This window comes from Bos indicus x Bos taurus, chromosome X, assembly GCF_003369695.1.
Source record: "Bos indicus x Bos taurus breed Angus x Brahman F1 hybrid chromosome X, Bos_hybrid_MaternalHap_v2.0, whole genome shotgun sequence".
In the NCBI taxonomy this organism is placed as follows: domain Eukaryota; kingdom Metazoa; phylum Chordata; class Mammalia; order Artiodactyla; family Bovidae; genus Bos; species Bos indicus x Bos taurus.
Window position 1 is genome coordinate 66,969,700 of NC_040105.1, and position 17,160 is coordinate 66,986,859.

The following is a 17,160-nucleotide window of genomic DNA, read 5'->3' on the forward strand; positions in this document are numbered from 1 at the left end:
GCTGAAACTGCAGTACTTTGGCCACCTCATGGGAAGAGTTGACTCATTGGAAAAGACTCTGATGCTGGGAGGGATTGGGGGCAGGAGGAAAAGGGGACGACAGAGGATGAGATTGCTTGATGGCATCACCGATTCGATGGACGTGAGTTTGAGTGAATTCTGGGAGATGGTGATGGACAGGGAGGGCTGGCGTGCTGTGATTCATGGGGTCACAAAGAGTCGGACACAACTGAGCGACTGAACTGAACTGAATTGAACTGAATCCTAAGGAATGTAGAGGGGAAAAAATGTTTGTCCTTTCTTCCTCCTTGAGAATTCCAGATCCCTCTCTCCTTGGGGACCCTCGGACTTCTTATCAACCTGCCTAGGATTGACTGTCTCATTTCCCCCTTTTCTTTTAGGAGAATTCTGTTGCCAAGGGAAAGGGGCATCATTTTCGTTCCATAACTACTTCCTGCTGTTTAGGGGCATGGTCCCTAAGTTGTTGAGGCAACATATTCTTCTAACCCTCATATTGAGGATCTCTGATCCAGGGGCCCCAAGTAATAGTTGGAGGGGGCTGTGCCATTCATAGGAGCTTGGACAACCATTTGTAACTTAAAAGCTTTCAGATGGTTAGAAACAAGCCCTGTTTTACAGTTACAGATGTAAGGCAAAATAGTCATTAAACCAAGTTAAAATCAAAATTATAAGTCACATTATGTCCATAGTTACATCAGTCCATCTTAGGATTGTTAGATGTCACCACAGAGTTGAAGAAAGTCCTTTCCTTGAAGTAGAGAAACCCACGTTCCACTGATGAAGAGGGGAGCGCTGTACAAACCCAGCAGTTAGACCAATTGTGGAATGCAGCAGAGGAATGAGCCCAGGACAAGAAGGCATTGTCTTGAGAATCAAATGGCAGACTCAGGATTTTTGGAGTCAGCAGAAGTAGGCTCACATAGATTATCAGGCCCATCTGAAAAGTACAAAGTCAGAGCCTAGAAAGAAAAGACATAAAATGATGTCATTTAGCTCTGGTCAGGGTTCCGCCTCTTAACTCGAGTGTAATGCATCCACGAATCAATTCCTGGCACTCTGACAGCTGTGGGAGAAGAAAGAATAACCTGGTAAGGGCCTTCCCAGAGGGGCTCAAGAGATTGGCCCCCAGATCCTAATGTTTTTTTATCAGGACCTTGGTTCCTGGCTCAAATAGAGGCTTGCTTGACTCAGATGCTGGGTCAGGAGTCACCTCCTGGAGTTCCATTAATGCCTGTTGAAAAGCTGAGGGCTGAGCTACATAATTAGCTAATTCTAACAGACTAGTTCCAAATAGGAAAAGGAGTACGTCAAGGCTGTATATTGTCACCCTGCTTATTTAACTTATATGCAGATTACATCATGAGAAACGCTGGGCTGGAAGAAGCACAAACTGGAATCAAGATTGCCGGGAGAAATATCAATAACCTCAGATATGCAGATGACACCACCCTTATGGCAGAAAGTGAAGAGGAACTCAAAAGCCTCTTGATGAAAGTCAAAGAGGAGAGTGAAAAAGTTGGCTTAAAGCTCAACATTCAGAAAACTGAAATCATGGCATCTGGTCCCATCACTTCATGGGAAATAGATGGGGAAACAGTGGAAACAGTGTCAGACTTTATTTTTGGGGGCTCCCAAATCACTTCAGATGGTGATTGCAGCCATGAAATTAAAAGACGCTTACTCCTTGGAAGGAAAGTTATGACCAACCTAGATAGCATGTTCAAAAGCAGAGACATTACTTTGCCAACAAAGGTCCGTCTAGTCAAGGCTATAGTTTTTCCAGTGGTCATCTATGGATGTGAGAGTTCGACTGTGAGGAAAGCTGAGTGCTGAAGAATTGATGCTTTTGAACTGTGGTGTTGGAGAAGACTCTTGAGAGTCCCTTGGACTGCAAGGAGATCCAACCAGTCCATTCTAAAGGAGATCAGTCCTGGGATTTCTTTGGAAGGACTGATGCTAAAGCTGAAACTCCAATATTTTGGCCACCTCATGCAAAGAGTTGACTCATTGAAAAAGACTCTGATGCTGGGAGAGATTGGTGACAGGAGGAGAAGGGGACGACAGAGGATGAGATGGCTGGATGGCATCACTGACTCAATGGACTTGAGTTTGAGTGAACTCCGGGAGTTGGTGATAGACAGGAAGGCCTGGCATGCTGCAATTCATGGGGTCGCAAAGAGTCGGACACGACTGAGTGACTGAACTGAACTGAAACTGAAGGCTTCAGGAAAACTTTTCCATTGAGGATTTTCAGGAATTCTTAATAGTGCATCTGCAGACTGTAACCATCCTTTATCAGTAATCTTTGCTCCTCTTTTCTCATATCTTTCTAATTCTTCCTCAGTATATTGTGGTTTTTCCTGTTCCACAGGACCTGTCCAGATCAAAGGCGTCTGCAGTGAAGGGGTTTTGCAAAGTGCTGCTTTTCTGGCTTGACAGTCAGCCAGCTGATTACCTTTGGCTACTTTACTCCCATCTCTGTTTCTTTAAATTCTCAGTGATGGGTTTTAACCCGTCCTTAACCTCAGGTTTCAGTGGATACTGCTTCTTATGTGGAACTAAGTGCGGGTCTTTGAGCTTGACAACTACAGGAATAGCATTTTGTGCTCGACCCACAGATTTTCGATCAGCCCACACTCTAGGATTTACATATTCATGAAAACAGAGGCATGGACTTTGCTCAGTATATCCCTCCCCAAAAGGGATGAGAGAGACTCTGGCACAATCAGAAACTCATGTGAAAATAGCACAGAGTCCCAGTTACAACTTAAAGAACAACTGAAGTAATACCTTTTGGCTCGTCCAGACGGTCCCACTATGGAAGCGGATTAGGAAGAAAGAGGGCCAGGGGCTTCAGTAAGCACAGAGTAAGTTGCCCCAGTATCTAAAAGGAAATCAATGGATTGGCCCCCCACAGTTATTAATACCCAGGGTTCCTCAGGTGTAATTAGGACGGGAGCTTGTGTGGGGACCCCCGGGCACCTTCAGTCCTGATTGTCTTGAGAGTCCAACCCCTGAAACCTACACTTCTGAGGGCAGTCTCTCCTCCAGTGTGGTCCCTTGTAGACCGGACATGGAGCTGTGGGCAGCTTAGATGCCTGAGGGCAATCTTGCTTGAGGTGCCCCTCCCTTCCACAGTAATAGCAAGCCCATCCTTTTTCACCTGGGTTCCTCTGGGCATTTTTCTCAGGCTGTTTAAGAATGGTTTTGACAGCCATTACAAGGGCTTCCACCTGTTCCTTTGTCTTTTTCTGCCTTTCTTTCTTTTCCTCATATTCCCTACCATAATAGACTGAGGCAGTTGCAACAGATTATCAAAAGACTGACTTGGTCCATATGCCTGTTTTAATAGCTTATGGCAGATATCTGGAGCCGATTGAGTGAGAAATCTATCTTGTAAGATCACTCTTCCCTCTTCACTTTTGGGATCAATCTCAGTGAACCTGCGAAGGGCTTCTCTCAGTCTATCTAGGAATTTACCAGGAGCTTCCTTCTCCTCCTGTTCTATGTTTGCCAATTTGGCACCATTTAAAGTCTTAGCAAGCACTTGCCTGAATCCTTCAAGAATACATATGACAAAATGACTCTGATCCCATCTTCCTTTAGCCTTGTTATAGTCTCAATCTGTTTCTATAGTTAGGACCACCTGAATCCCAGTGGGGAGGGCAGCTATCTCGTTCTCCCTCTTCCCTACTGATTCATTACCAAGCCATTCATCTCCATAGGCAACTGCTTTCCCCAAAACTCGACTTTTTGAGTCGGGAGTCAGCGTTTGTCCCAAGATATACATCACATCCTTCAAAGTAAGGTCATAAAGCAGTCATAAAACACCTTTAAAAGCTCTAATATATTTTCTGGGTCCTCTAAATAGTCTCCCAGATCCTCCTTGATTCTTTGTACTTCTTGATAAGAAAAGGGCTTATTAACTCTCATAGACTGATTACTTCTCCTGGTGGGTGCTTCATGAAGAGGCCAGCTTGTGTGGCTGTTCCTCAGCCACTCTGGCTGCTCTGCACATACAATCCCAGGGGTAGATTGGAGAAACCTGCTTTTCTTGATCTCTTTGCTTCCTGTCCTCCATCTCATCCTGCATTTCACCCTTAGTTTTTACTGTCTGAGCTTCTCTTACTTCAATTGTCTGAGTTTCTATTGAAACCAGAGTAGTCTGAGGTCATACTGAGACAGGAGTTGTTTGGACCTCTACTTGGGCTGTTTGAATCTCAGTCTGGGTTTTTACTGAGACCAAGGCAACCCTTCCTAGGGAGGTTCCCTGACTTTCAATTTGCTTAGTTTGGAGCCCCATAGGGTTAAAGTAGGAGGACAGGAGGGAGTTGAAGGTTTCACACCCAACTCTATACCCTTAAGACATAAGTCTGGCATACCTCACAGAGCGAAAAAGGGCAATACATATGCTACTTCTACACATTTCCCTTGTTTTCTACCGAGCCGGTCTAATTGTAGAACAGCAATAATTGAGATCCTTCAACCAGCCACCATTTGCCATCCTCCAATGGATACTGTGGCCATGCAGTATAACATAAGAAGACCAGGCGTGTCTTCTTTAAGCTCTGGGGATCGAACCTATCCCAGTTTTTCAGGATACAGTTCAAAGGAGTGAGGCTTTAATTGTTAGCTCCCATCTGTAAGAGAGAAAAAAGTGACCAGTGCCATCTTTCTACCAGAGGTGTTCCTCCCAGCTCTAGATGGGGGTATAGACAGACTTTACACCAAAACTTTCCTTCCCTGGTCAGACTTAGTCTGTCCCTTACTGACACAGGCACCATACACGTCCCTCGCAGTTCTACCACCAAGATGGGGTACAGATGCACCAGGGGTAGACCTGATGGCATCCTAGACTGATGTCCAGTTTCTCATCATTAAAACCTTGCTTGCCTCTGATGCCACCTGGGGTGCAATCAGAGTAACCTTCCAGAATTCCTCCCAAGCTAAGACTGCTGGGGGAAACATTCATCACCTGAGTGCCTGTGCACAACCCTGAGTATATTCCTGACCACAGTAAGACTGGTACGAACATAAAACTGAGATGTTCCTTCCAAGAGTCACCACACCAGTATGCTGCTGCTGCTGTTAAGTCGCTTCAGTCGTGTCCGACTCTGTTCGACTCCATAGACGGCAGTCCACCAGGCTCCCCTGTCCCTGGGATTCTCCAGGCAAGAATACTGTAGTGGGTTGCCATTTCCTTCTCTAGTATAAGCAATAGCAAAAGAGATGGTAAAAGGCTGGCCAGTGAGGAAAAAGTGATTTTTGTCCTCAAGTTATTAGGGCCAGTCCTTCTAGTCCATTCCCACAGATTCCACAGAAAGAATATCTAAGGAGTTTGGGACCAAAGCCATTGGAAAGCCTCCTCTGGTCCACTAAGAGCTAGTGTTACTAAAGGAAGAAACGCATTGCACTTCCAATTTGAGTAACCTTTAACCTCAGAGATGCTCTTGGAGCTAGAGCTCCATCTAACTTCCAAACTTTCAATCCCTAGCAAGGCTAGGCACTTCCTGACTACCAATCCAAGTTTGGGACCTAAGTAAGAGTACATAGTAACAGCATAGATCACAAGTCCCTTCAAAGTCTATGATCTGACAGATTAGGTTAGTAGTTCTAATTCCCAAGAAGTTATGAATTGGTCAAAGAGACTGGAAAGTTTTACCAATAAAGGAGTTTGGTCCACACGCTTTGCCCATTTCTGGTCAGTTCACAAAGGAGACGCTGGGTGCCTCTTGGCATTGGCAGGTCGGTATAAACCCCCAACAAGTTTCTGCCATAAGCCATATGAGGTCACCATGGAACTGGAGAGCAGGGCTCCTCAATTGCTTCACACATGCCATGTCATTCATTCATACAAGCACACCATAGAGTTAGTAAAGTACAGCAGAAAAATGTGTTCGCTAGGAGAACAAAGAACTAGAGCTCCAAGCATCCTTACCTTGTCCTGAAGAATCTCAGATGAGCCCCCAAGATGAAAGGTTGTTGCTGAACCATGAAAGACACCAGGATTCTTGGCCTCCAGAGGAGAAGAATTCAATCCAGGGCCAGAGATGAGGCTTGATTGCTCAGAGCTTTTGTTTAATAAAGTTTTATTTAAGTATAAAGGGATGGGTAAAGCTTCTGACATAGACATCAGAAGGGGGCAGAAAGAGTACCCCCTCGCTACTGTTAGCAATGAAGTTATATACTTTTAATTAGTTATTACAGTGAATCAAAAGAATGTCTGGAGGTTGTAAAGACCTTACTAGACCCACTCCCATAATTTACATTTTAAGATAACAGGATTAGCCAGAAGGTTTTTTCCAGAGACTGTCCTCAAGCAGGATACATTTTTGTTATATAATCCTAAGGAATATAGAGGGGGAAAAAAAAAAGTTTGTCCTTTCTTCCTCCTTGAGAATTTCAGACCCCTCTCTCCTTGGGGACCGCTGGACTTCTTATCAACCTGCCTAGGAATTGACTCTCTCAGTATATCTTGGTTGCCAGGGAAAAGAGATAGTTAGGGATTTGAGGAGAATGGTCATATGCCCACTGTTATATTTAAAACAGATAACCAGCAAGGACCTATTATATAGCATGTGAAACTCTGCTCAGTGTTATGTGGTAACCTGGATGGGAGAGGGGGTTGAGAGAATGGATACATGTATATGTATCAGTGAATCCATTTGCTGTTCACCTGAAACTATCACAATATTGTTAACTGGCTACACCCCAGTACAAAATAGAAAGTTCAAAAAAAGTGAAATTTCATTAGAACTACCTTTTTAGGAAGGGTAACATCATGGTAATGGGTATCCCAGAATAAGAAGAGAGGGAGAAAGTAACAGAGTTTATTTAAATAAATAATAGTTGAGAACTTCCCAAACCTGGGGAAGGAAATGAATATACAAGTTTAAGAAGCTAAGAAAACACCAAATTGATTAAACACATAAATATTTTCTTCAAGACACATTATAATAAAACTGTCAAAATCCACAACAAAGAAAACTGTAAAAGCAACCAGAGGGAAAAAAGAGATGGAAGCCTACAAAGGAACCCCTGTTGTGCAATAAGCAGGTTTCTCAGCATAAATTGTCCAGGCCAGGAGGGAGTAGAAAGACATTCTCAAAATACTGAAAGATAAAAAGTGTCAGCCAAAAATACTTTATTCAGTAAGGTCATCATTCAGATATGAAGGAGAACTAAAGGGATTCCTAGAACAAAAATTGAGTTTATCAACACTAGACCTGCCTTACAAGAAATGTTGAAGGGAGTTCTTCTACCAGAAACAAAAAGGAAAAAGTACACAAAACTTGTAGTCATGAACTTCCAGATGTTCAAGCTGGTTTTAGAAATGGCAGAGGAAGCAGAGATCAAATTGCCAACATCCACTGGATCATGGAAAAAGCAAGAGAGTTCCAGAAAAACATCTATTTCTGCTTTACTGACTATGCCAAAGCTTTTGACTGTGTGGATCACAATAAAATGTGGAAAATCCTGAAAGAGATGGGAATACCAGATCACCGGACCTGCCTCTTGAGAAACCTATATGCAGGTCAGGAATCAACAGTTAGAATTGGACATGGAACAACAGATTGGTTCCAAATAGGAAAAGGAGTACGTCAATGCTGTATATTGTCACCCTGCCTATTTAACTTATATGCAGAGTACATCATGAGAAACGCTGGGCTGGAAGAAGCACAAGCTGGAATCAAGATTGCCAGGAGAAATATCAATAACCTCAGATATGCAGATGACACCACCCTTATGGCAGAAAGTGAAGAGGAACTAAAAGGCCTCCTGATGAAAGTGAAAGAGGAGAGTGAAAAAGTTGGCTTAAAGCTCAACATTCAGAAAACTAAGATCATGGCATCTGGTCCCATCATTTCATGGGAAACAGATAGGGAAACAGTGGAAACAGTGTCAGATTATTTTTTGGGGGTGGGGGCCTCCAAAATCACTGTAGATGGTGATTGCAGCCATGAAATTAAAAGACGCTTACTCCTTGGAAGGAAAGTTATGACCAACCTAGATAGCGTATTAAAAAGCAGAGACATTACTTTACCAACAAAGGTCCGTCTAGTCAAGGCTATGGTTTTTCCAGTGGTCACGTATGGATGTGAGAGTTGGACTGTGAAGAAAGCTGAGTGCCGAAGAATTGATGCTTTTGAACTGTGGTGTTCAAAAGCACTGTGGTGAGAAGACTCTTGAGAGTCCCTTGGACTGCAAGGAGATCCAACCAGTCCATTCTAAAGGAGATCAGTCCTGGGTGTTCATTGGAAGGACTGATGCTAAAGCTGAAACTCTAATACTTTGGCCACCTCATGCGAAGTGTTGACTCACTGGAAAAGACTCTGATGCTGGGAGGGATTGGGGGCAGGAGGAAAAGAGGACGACAGAGGATGAGATGGCTGGATGCCATCACTGACTCGATGGACATGAGTTTGAGTGAACTCTGGGAGTTGATGATGGACAGGGAGGCCTGGCGTGCTGCAATTCATGGGGTTGCAAAGAGTTGGACACGACTGAGCAACTGAACTGAACTGAACTGAATAAATATACAGAAAGAATCATAAAATTGCAACTCTATATCAAAATAGGTTTTTAGATGTAAGAGATCAAGATGGTAGAATAAAAGGACATGGAGTTCACATTCCCCCATGAACACATCAAAAATACATATATATGTGGGACAGCTATTTCAGTTAGACATGGAAAACTAACAGGAAACTGGAAGAAGGACTTCTGTACAAGCAAGGTAGTAAGAAAGATACACATATAATCAATTATGAAGAGAAGAAGAGTGATTGGTTTGGGACTTGTGCCCCAAGTAGGGGACTCAGAGGAAAAGGGAGATCACAAGGGTGGATACTCTCCCTGGGGAGTGAGCAGATGAAGCTACAGACTGGGAATCCCAGTCCTGGGATCTTACACGTAAGAGACAAGACCCTTAGCTACTTAGAGAACCACTGAAATGGATAGAAGGGATGGAGAAGCTTACACTGAGCTCATGAGAAGTGTGAGGATATTGGCTTGCCCATAGGAAGGGCAGAGAGAGGTCTGACCCACTGGTTGTAACATAGCCATGCAGCCCAACGTGAATTGAGTAAACACCCTAGCACTGCTCACCCCAGGCCACAACTTGGCACTGGATCTAGGGCATCCACAACCTGGGAAAAGACTGAGACCTATGGACACAGTGGCCACCCAGGGCATATTCCAGGACAGGGTGTAGTAGCTGCTGGACATTTGCTCAAATGGGGTCCCAGAAGCACCCCAGAATTCTGATGGCAGTGCAGATACCATAATTCTCACATCTACCTTGCTGTGCACTCCAGCCAAGCCAAGCAAATGCTCCAGCCCCACAAACTCCATGTTATGGTATAACACTAGATCTGGGATAGTCATGCCCAGGGAAATGATGTGACTGTGGGCTGCACCTGAACTTAACCACAGATGCCTGCACAAGAAAAGCATCCAATCTCTGTAAGTGCACAAGCTCCACTTGTTTGAGCACTCCACTCCTTTGGCATGAAAGTCCCATTAGGGAAGAAGGAAAAATACACAATTAAAGTAAAGAAAGCCAGCTTGAGACCAACTCTCAGGGCTTCCACTCCAGCAACCTGGAATCAGGCCCTACCCCTGACAGGATGGTGGCAGCCACTGAATAGAAAAGTCCCACCTCACAGCCACACCTGCTACAAAAACGATAGCTGCCAGCACACCCTAAGGAAAGACATTACTGGCATCCACCTCAGATCCAGCCCTCTCACCAAACACAATGGGTACACAGAGTCTGGAAAGGGATGCTCCACCCAAGAACACAGCTTCAAGGCTACAATAATAATTCTGTCATCTAAATTCATAGTGAAGGAAGAAGTTAAGTAAAATGAAAAGACAGGGAAACTACTCTCAAATGAAAGAATAAGATAAAACTTCTGAAAAAATAAATAATAAAAATAATCTATCAGATAAAGATTTCAAAACATTGATAATAAAAATGCTAACTGAATTAGGTAAGATAATTAATCTAAAGAGATCAACTTGATAAGGAGCTAGAAAATATAAAGAAGACTCAACCAAAAACAGATAACTCCATATTTTAGATTAAAAAACACTCTAAAGAAAATGAAGAGCAGACTAACTGACATAGAAGAATGCATAAGTGATTTGGAAGATAGAATAAGGGAAATTATCCAATCAGAACAACAGACAGAAAGACAAATGGAAAATAAAAAAGAAAGTAACATAGAGATCTGAGATGTGAAAGTAGGGCCATAAAGAAGGCTGAGCACCAAAGAACTGATATTTTTGAACTGTGGTGCTGGAGAAGACTCTTGAGAGTCCCTTGGACAGCAAGGAGATCAAACCAGTCAGTCCTAAAGAAAATCAACCCTGAAAATTCATTGGAAGGACTGATGCTGAAGCTGAGGCTCCAGTACTTGGCCATCTGATGTGAAGAACTGACTCATTGAAAAAGACCCTGATGCTGGGAAAGATTGAGAGCAGGAGGAGAAGTGGGTGAAGGAGGATGAGAATGGTTGGATGCTATCATTGACTCAATCGACATGAGTACGAGCAAACTCCAAGAGATAATGAACGACAGGGAAGCCTGGTGTGCTGCAGTCCATGGGGTTGCAAAGAGTCGGACATGACTGAGTGACTGAACAACAACAACATGGAGATCTAAGGGATAACATTAAATGTGTCAACAGCTGCATTACAGGGTTATAGAAGGAGAAGAGAGAGAAGGGGATTAATGCTGTATTTGAGGAAATGATGGTAGAAAATATCCTAAACCTAAAGAAGGAAACAGATAACCAGGTACAGGAAGCACAGAGGATCCTAAACAAGATTAACACAAACAGGTCCACACACATCAAGACATATCATAATCAAAATGGCAAAAGTTAAAAATAAAGAGAAATGTCTAAAGGCAGCAAGAGAAAAACAGCCATATAAAATTGTCCCTATAATGCTATCTGGAGAAGGAAATGGCAATCCACTCCAGTACTCTTGCCTGGGAAATCCCATGGGTGGAGGAGCCTGGTAGGCTACAGTCCATGGGGTCGCTAAGAGTCGGACACGACTGAGCGACTTCACTTTCACTTTTCACTTCCACACATTGGAAAAGGAAATGGCAACCCACTCCAGTATTCTTGCCTGGAGAATCCCAGGGCCAGAGGAGCCTGGTGGGCTGCCGTCTATGGGGTCACACAGAGTCGGACATGACTGAAGCGACTTAGCAGCAGCAGCAGCAGCAGCAGCAACAGCATAATGCTATCAGTTGGTTTCTCTGCAGAAGTTTTGCAAGTCAGAAGAGAGTGGTATGATATATTCAAAGTGCTGAAAGGGGAAAATCAGCAACCTAGGATACTTTACTCAGCAGCATTATTATTTAGAATAGAAGGAGAGAGAAAGAACTTCTCAAACAAGCAAATACTAAAAAAAAATCATCAATACTAAATCTACCCTAGAAGAAACGTTGTAGGGTCTTGTCTAAATGAAAAAGTGAGAATCTATAGCAAAGAGAAAATCCCAATAGGAAAAGCAAATATATAGTAAGAATCGAAAATTTCTTAAATAAGCCAGTATATGGATTAAAAGACAAAAAAAAATTGTTAAAGCAACTATAACTACAATAAACAGTAAAAGAATAAGCAGAAAGATATAAAATATGACATCAAAACAAAAATGTAGGTCAGGGGATTAAAAACATAGATCTTTTAGAGTGTGTTTGAACTTAAATGACTATCAAATCAAGTTTTTTAGTTTAAATCAAGTGCTACATGCGAAGTCACTTCAGTTGTGTCCAACGCTTTTCGACCTTATGGACTCTAGCCTGCCAGGCTCCTCTGTCCTTGGAATTCTCCAGACAAGAATACTAGAGTGGGTTGCCATTCCCTCCTCCAGGGGATCTTCCTGACCCAGGGATCGAACCTGTGTTGCTTATACCTCCTGCACTGGCAGGTAGGTTCTTTACCACTTCTGCTACCTGGGAAGCCATAACTAAAATAATAATGAAAGTGAAAGTGAAAGTGAAGTCGCTCAGTCGTGTCCGACTCTTTGAGACCCCATGGACTGTATAGCCTACCAGGCTCCTCTGTCCATGGGATTTTCCAAGCAATAGTACTGGAATGGATTGCCATTTCCTTCTCCAGGGGATCTTCCCGACCCAGGGATTGAACCTGGCTCTCCCATATTGTAGACAGATGCTTAACCGTCTGAGCCACCAGGGAAGTCCTAAAAAAATAATAGTAGAGGACTTTAAACCCCACTAACATCAATGGATAGATCACAGACAGAATAGCAAGAAGGCAAGCCACAGCAATCAGAGAAGCAAAAGAAATAAAAGATATCCCCACTGTAAGGGAAATAGTAAAACTGTCACTATTTACAGATGACATGATACTTTACATAGAGAACAGTAAAGTCTCCACATCAAAACTATTAGACCTGATAAATAAATTCAGAAATTTTGCTGAATTAATATACAGAAGTTTCTTGGATTTCTATACACTAATAATGAAATATCAGAAAAGGAAGTAAAAACACAGTCCCATTTAAAATTGCATCAAAAAGAATAAAATATCTAGGAATAAACCAAATAGGTGAAAGACCTGTACCCTAAAAACTATAAAGCACTGATGAAGGAAATTGCAGATGATACAAAAAATGGAAAGATATCCCTTGCTTTTGTATTGAATTAATATTGTTAAAATGGTTTTACTACTCAAAGCAATCTACAGACATAATGCAATCACTATTAAAATACTCATGACATTTTTCAAAGAACTAGAACAAATAATTCTAAAACTCATATGGAACCACAAAAGACTACAATTTTGAGAAAAAAAGAACAAAGCTATGGTAGTCAAAACAGTGTGGTACTGGCATAAAAACAGTTACATAGTTCTGTGGAACAGAATAGAGCCCAGAAATTGCACCTATAGTCAGTTAATCTATAACAAAGGAGGTTAAGAATATACAATGCAGAATAGACAGTCTCTTCAACAAGTGGTGCTGGGCAAGTTGGACAGCAATATGTAAAAGAATGAGATTAGAATATTCCCTCACACCATGTAAAAAATTGAAATGGTTTAAAGACCTGGATATAAGAACAGAAACCACAGAACTTCATAGAAGAGAACATAGGCAGAACACATGTTGACATATATCATATCAAATTTTTTGGATAAGTTTCCTAAGGCAAAAGAAATAAAAGAAAAAATAAACAAATGGGACCTAATAAACATTTTTTAAGTTTTTAAACAGATAAAAACCTTTTGCATAGCAAAGAGAATTATCGATAAAACCAAAGGACAACATCTGGAATGAGAGAAAATATTTGTAAATAATGTGACCAACAAGAGGTTAATATCCAAGATACATGAACAATTCATACAACCCATTATCAAAAAAAAAATCCCAATCCAATCAAAAAATGGGCAGAAGACCTGAATAGACATTTTTCCAAAGAAGGCATACAGATGGTGAACAGGCACAGGAAAAATGCTCAGCATCATTTATCATTAGAGAAATGCAAATTAAGACCACAATGAAGTATCACTTCACATCTGCCAGAATGGTTTTTGTCAAAAAGAACACTAATAACAAATGTTGGTAAGAATGCAGAGAAAGGGGAATCCTCATACACTGCAGGTGAGAATGTAAATTTGTGCAGCCACTGTGGAAAACAGTATGGAAGTTTCCCAAAAACCTAAAATTAGAACTGCCATATGACTCAGTAATTCCCCTCCTGGGTAGATATATCAAAAAAAAAAAAAAAAACCACACCACTAATTTGAACAGATACTGGCTCCCCAATGTTCACAGCAGCATTTACAATAGCAAAGATATGGAAGCAACATTGATGGCCATCAACAGATGAATAGATAAAGAAGTACATCTTCTTTACATACACACACACACACACACACATACACACAATGGAATAATGCTCAGCCATAAAAAGAATGAAATTTTTCCATTTGCAATGACACGTATGAACTTGGAGGGTATTATGCTAAGTGAAATAAGTCAGAGAAAGACAAATACTATATGATATCATTTATATGTGGAATCTAAAAATAAAACAAAATAGTGAATATAATAAAAAAGAAACACTCAGATATAAGGAACAACTAATGGTTATCAGTGTGGAAAGAGAAGGGAGGAGGGGCAAGATAAGGGTATTGAATTAAGAGGTACAAACTACTATGTATTATATAAGCTACAAGGATATATTGTACAGTATAGGCAACATAGCCAATATTTTATCATAACTATAAATGGAGTGTAACCTTTAAATATTGTGAATCGCTATGTTGTACATTGGATATTTACATAATATTGTAAATCAACAATATCTTAATAATTTAAAAAAGAAAACATAGGGAAGAATCTCTTTGGTGTTAATGATTTTTTGGATTTGACACCAAAACGACAAACAACAACAACAAAAAATCAACAGACGTGAGCACATTAAACTTAAAAGCTTTGCACCACAAAAAAGAATCAACAAGATGAAAAATACAGAATAAAAAAAATATGCAAAGCATATATTGAATAAAGGGTTAATATCCAAAATTTATAAAGAACTCACACAACTCAATCTAATTAAAAATAGGCAGAGGAACTACATAAAGATTCTTCCAAAGAATCCAACAGGTATATCCAGCAGGCCAGTAGGTCATGAAAAGGTACTCAACATCACTATTCATCAAGGAAATGGCAAATCAAAGCCACAATGTGATATCACCTCAGACTTTTAAGAATGGCAGTTACCAAGAAGACAGGAGATAAGTGTTGGTGAGGATGTGGAGAAAAAGGAATCCTTGTACATTGTTGGTAGGATTGTAAATTGGTTCGGCCACTATAGAGAACAGTATGGAGGTTCGAGAAAAAGTTAAAACTAGTACTACCACATGGATATATATTCAGAGGAAATGGAAACAAGTTATTTAAGAGATATGTGCATTCCCATGGTTTTTGTAGTATTATTCAAAATAGCCAAAATATGGAAACAGCCTAAGTGTCCATCAGTGGCTGAGTGGATAAAAAAGATTTGGTGTTGTTGCCATTTTTAACAACACAGATGGACCTTGAATACTTTTTGCTGAGATCAGTCATACAGAGAAAAACAAACTACTGTATGATATCTAAACTCTGGGAGATAGTGGAGGACAGAAGAGCCTGGCATGCTACAGTCCATGGGATCGCAAAAGAATTGAAAGTAGAATAGTGGTTACCAGAGGTTGGAGACTGAGAACTGGAGAGATGTTGTTTAAGGGTACATACTTAGCAAGCAGTAAATAAGTAAATCCTAGAGATATAATATACACTACAGTGATTACAGACAACAAAACTGTATTATAAATATTAAACTTACTAAGAGAGTAGATCTTAATTGTTCTACTTAATTGTTCTAATTATCACCTCTAGAAGAAATGATAACTATGTGATATGACAGAAGTGTTACCTATCATTACAATGGCAATATTTTTGCAATATAAATTTATGAAATCAATATGTTGTACATCTTAAACTTATATATCAATGATATATCAATAAAAATTTTAATAAAGTAGAAGAATGGAAAAATATTATGGAAACAGCAACAATAAGAGAGTTGAAGTATCTACAGTAATACAAAAAATAATGTTTTTACTTGAGATATAAAGGGATATTATATAATTATTAAGGATCAATTTAAAATACAGTATGAAAAAATAGTTACACCTAACAAAGGAGTCCCATACTACATGAAGCAAAAGCTAACAAAAATGAATAAGAAATGGAAAATTCACCAATAATATTTGGAGACTTCAGTGACCCATTCTAAGAAATGAACAGCAAAATGAGACAAAAAATCAATGAGGGTATAGAAGATATTAGAAGGCAAAAGGAGAAGGGGGTGGCAAAGGATGAGATGGTTAGATAGCATCACTGACTCAATGGACATGAATTTGAGAAAACTCTGGGAGATAGTGGAGGACAGAGGAGCCTCGGGTGCTACAGTCCATAGGGTCACAAAGAGTCAGACACAACTTAGTGACTGAACAACACATAGAAGACATGAAGAGCACTATAATGTACACATAACTGACGTTTTTAGAACAATCCAACCAATAAGAGCAGAATGTAGATGGAACTTTCTCAAAAGTAAATGATATGACAGGCCATGAAACAAGTCTCAGTATATTTAAAAGGACTGCTATCACACAATTTGTGGTCTCAAACAACACTGGGAGTAAATCAGAAATCAGCAAGAGACAAAATTTTGGAAATCCTCAAATATATGGAAACATTTCCTAATAACCGATGGGTCAAAGAAAAATCACCAAGGAAAGTAGAAACAATTTTGAGCTAGATGCAAACAAAAACACACAGAGAAAAATTTCTCTGATAGTTAAAGCAGTCCCTAAAAGGAAATTAATAGGAGTAAATATAATGCATATGAAGGGTCTCAAATCAATAATCTACATGTCTATCTTAATAAACAGAAGAAAAGAGCAAATTAAACTAAAGAAATCAAAAAGAAGGAAATAATAAAAATTACTACATAAATCAATGGAATGGATAATAGAAAAAATAGTTTAAAATCAATGAAATCAGCAGTTGGTTCTGTGAAAAGGGGCTTCCCTGGTGGCTCAGACAGTAAAGCGTCTGTGAAAAGATAAACAAAATTGAAAACATGAAAAATGAGAAAGAATATATAAATTACTAAGTCATAATGAATGAGGACAGGACTTTCCTTGTGGTCCAGTGGTTAAAACTCCACGCTTCAACTGCAGGGGGTACGGTTCACTCCCTGATGAGGGAACTAATCCTGCATACTGTGTGGCATGGCCAAAAGATAAAAAAAATTAATAAAGAAAGAAAAATAAGATAAAAAATTTTAAAAACATAGTAAATGATGAGCTATTACTACAAAACTTACAGAAACTAAAAGGATTATAAGAGAATGCTATGGACAATTTTAAGCCAACAAATCAGACAACTTATAAGAAACAGATAAATTCCTAGAAAGACAAAAAGTACTGAAACTGACTTAAGCAGAAATAGAAAATCTAAATAGATTTTTAACAAAGAGATTGGATTAGTAACTAAAAACTACCCATTTTAAGGAAAAAAAAAAAAAAAAGCCTAGGCCTGGTT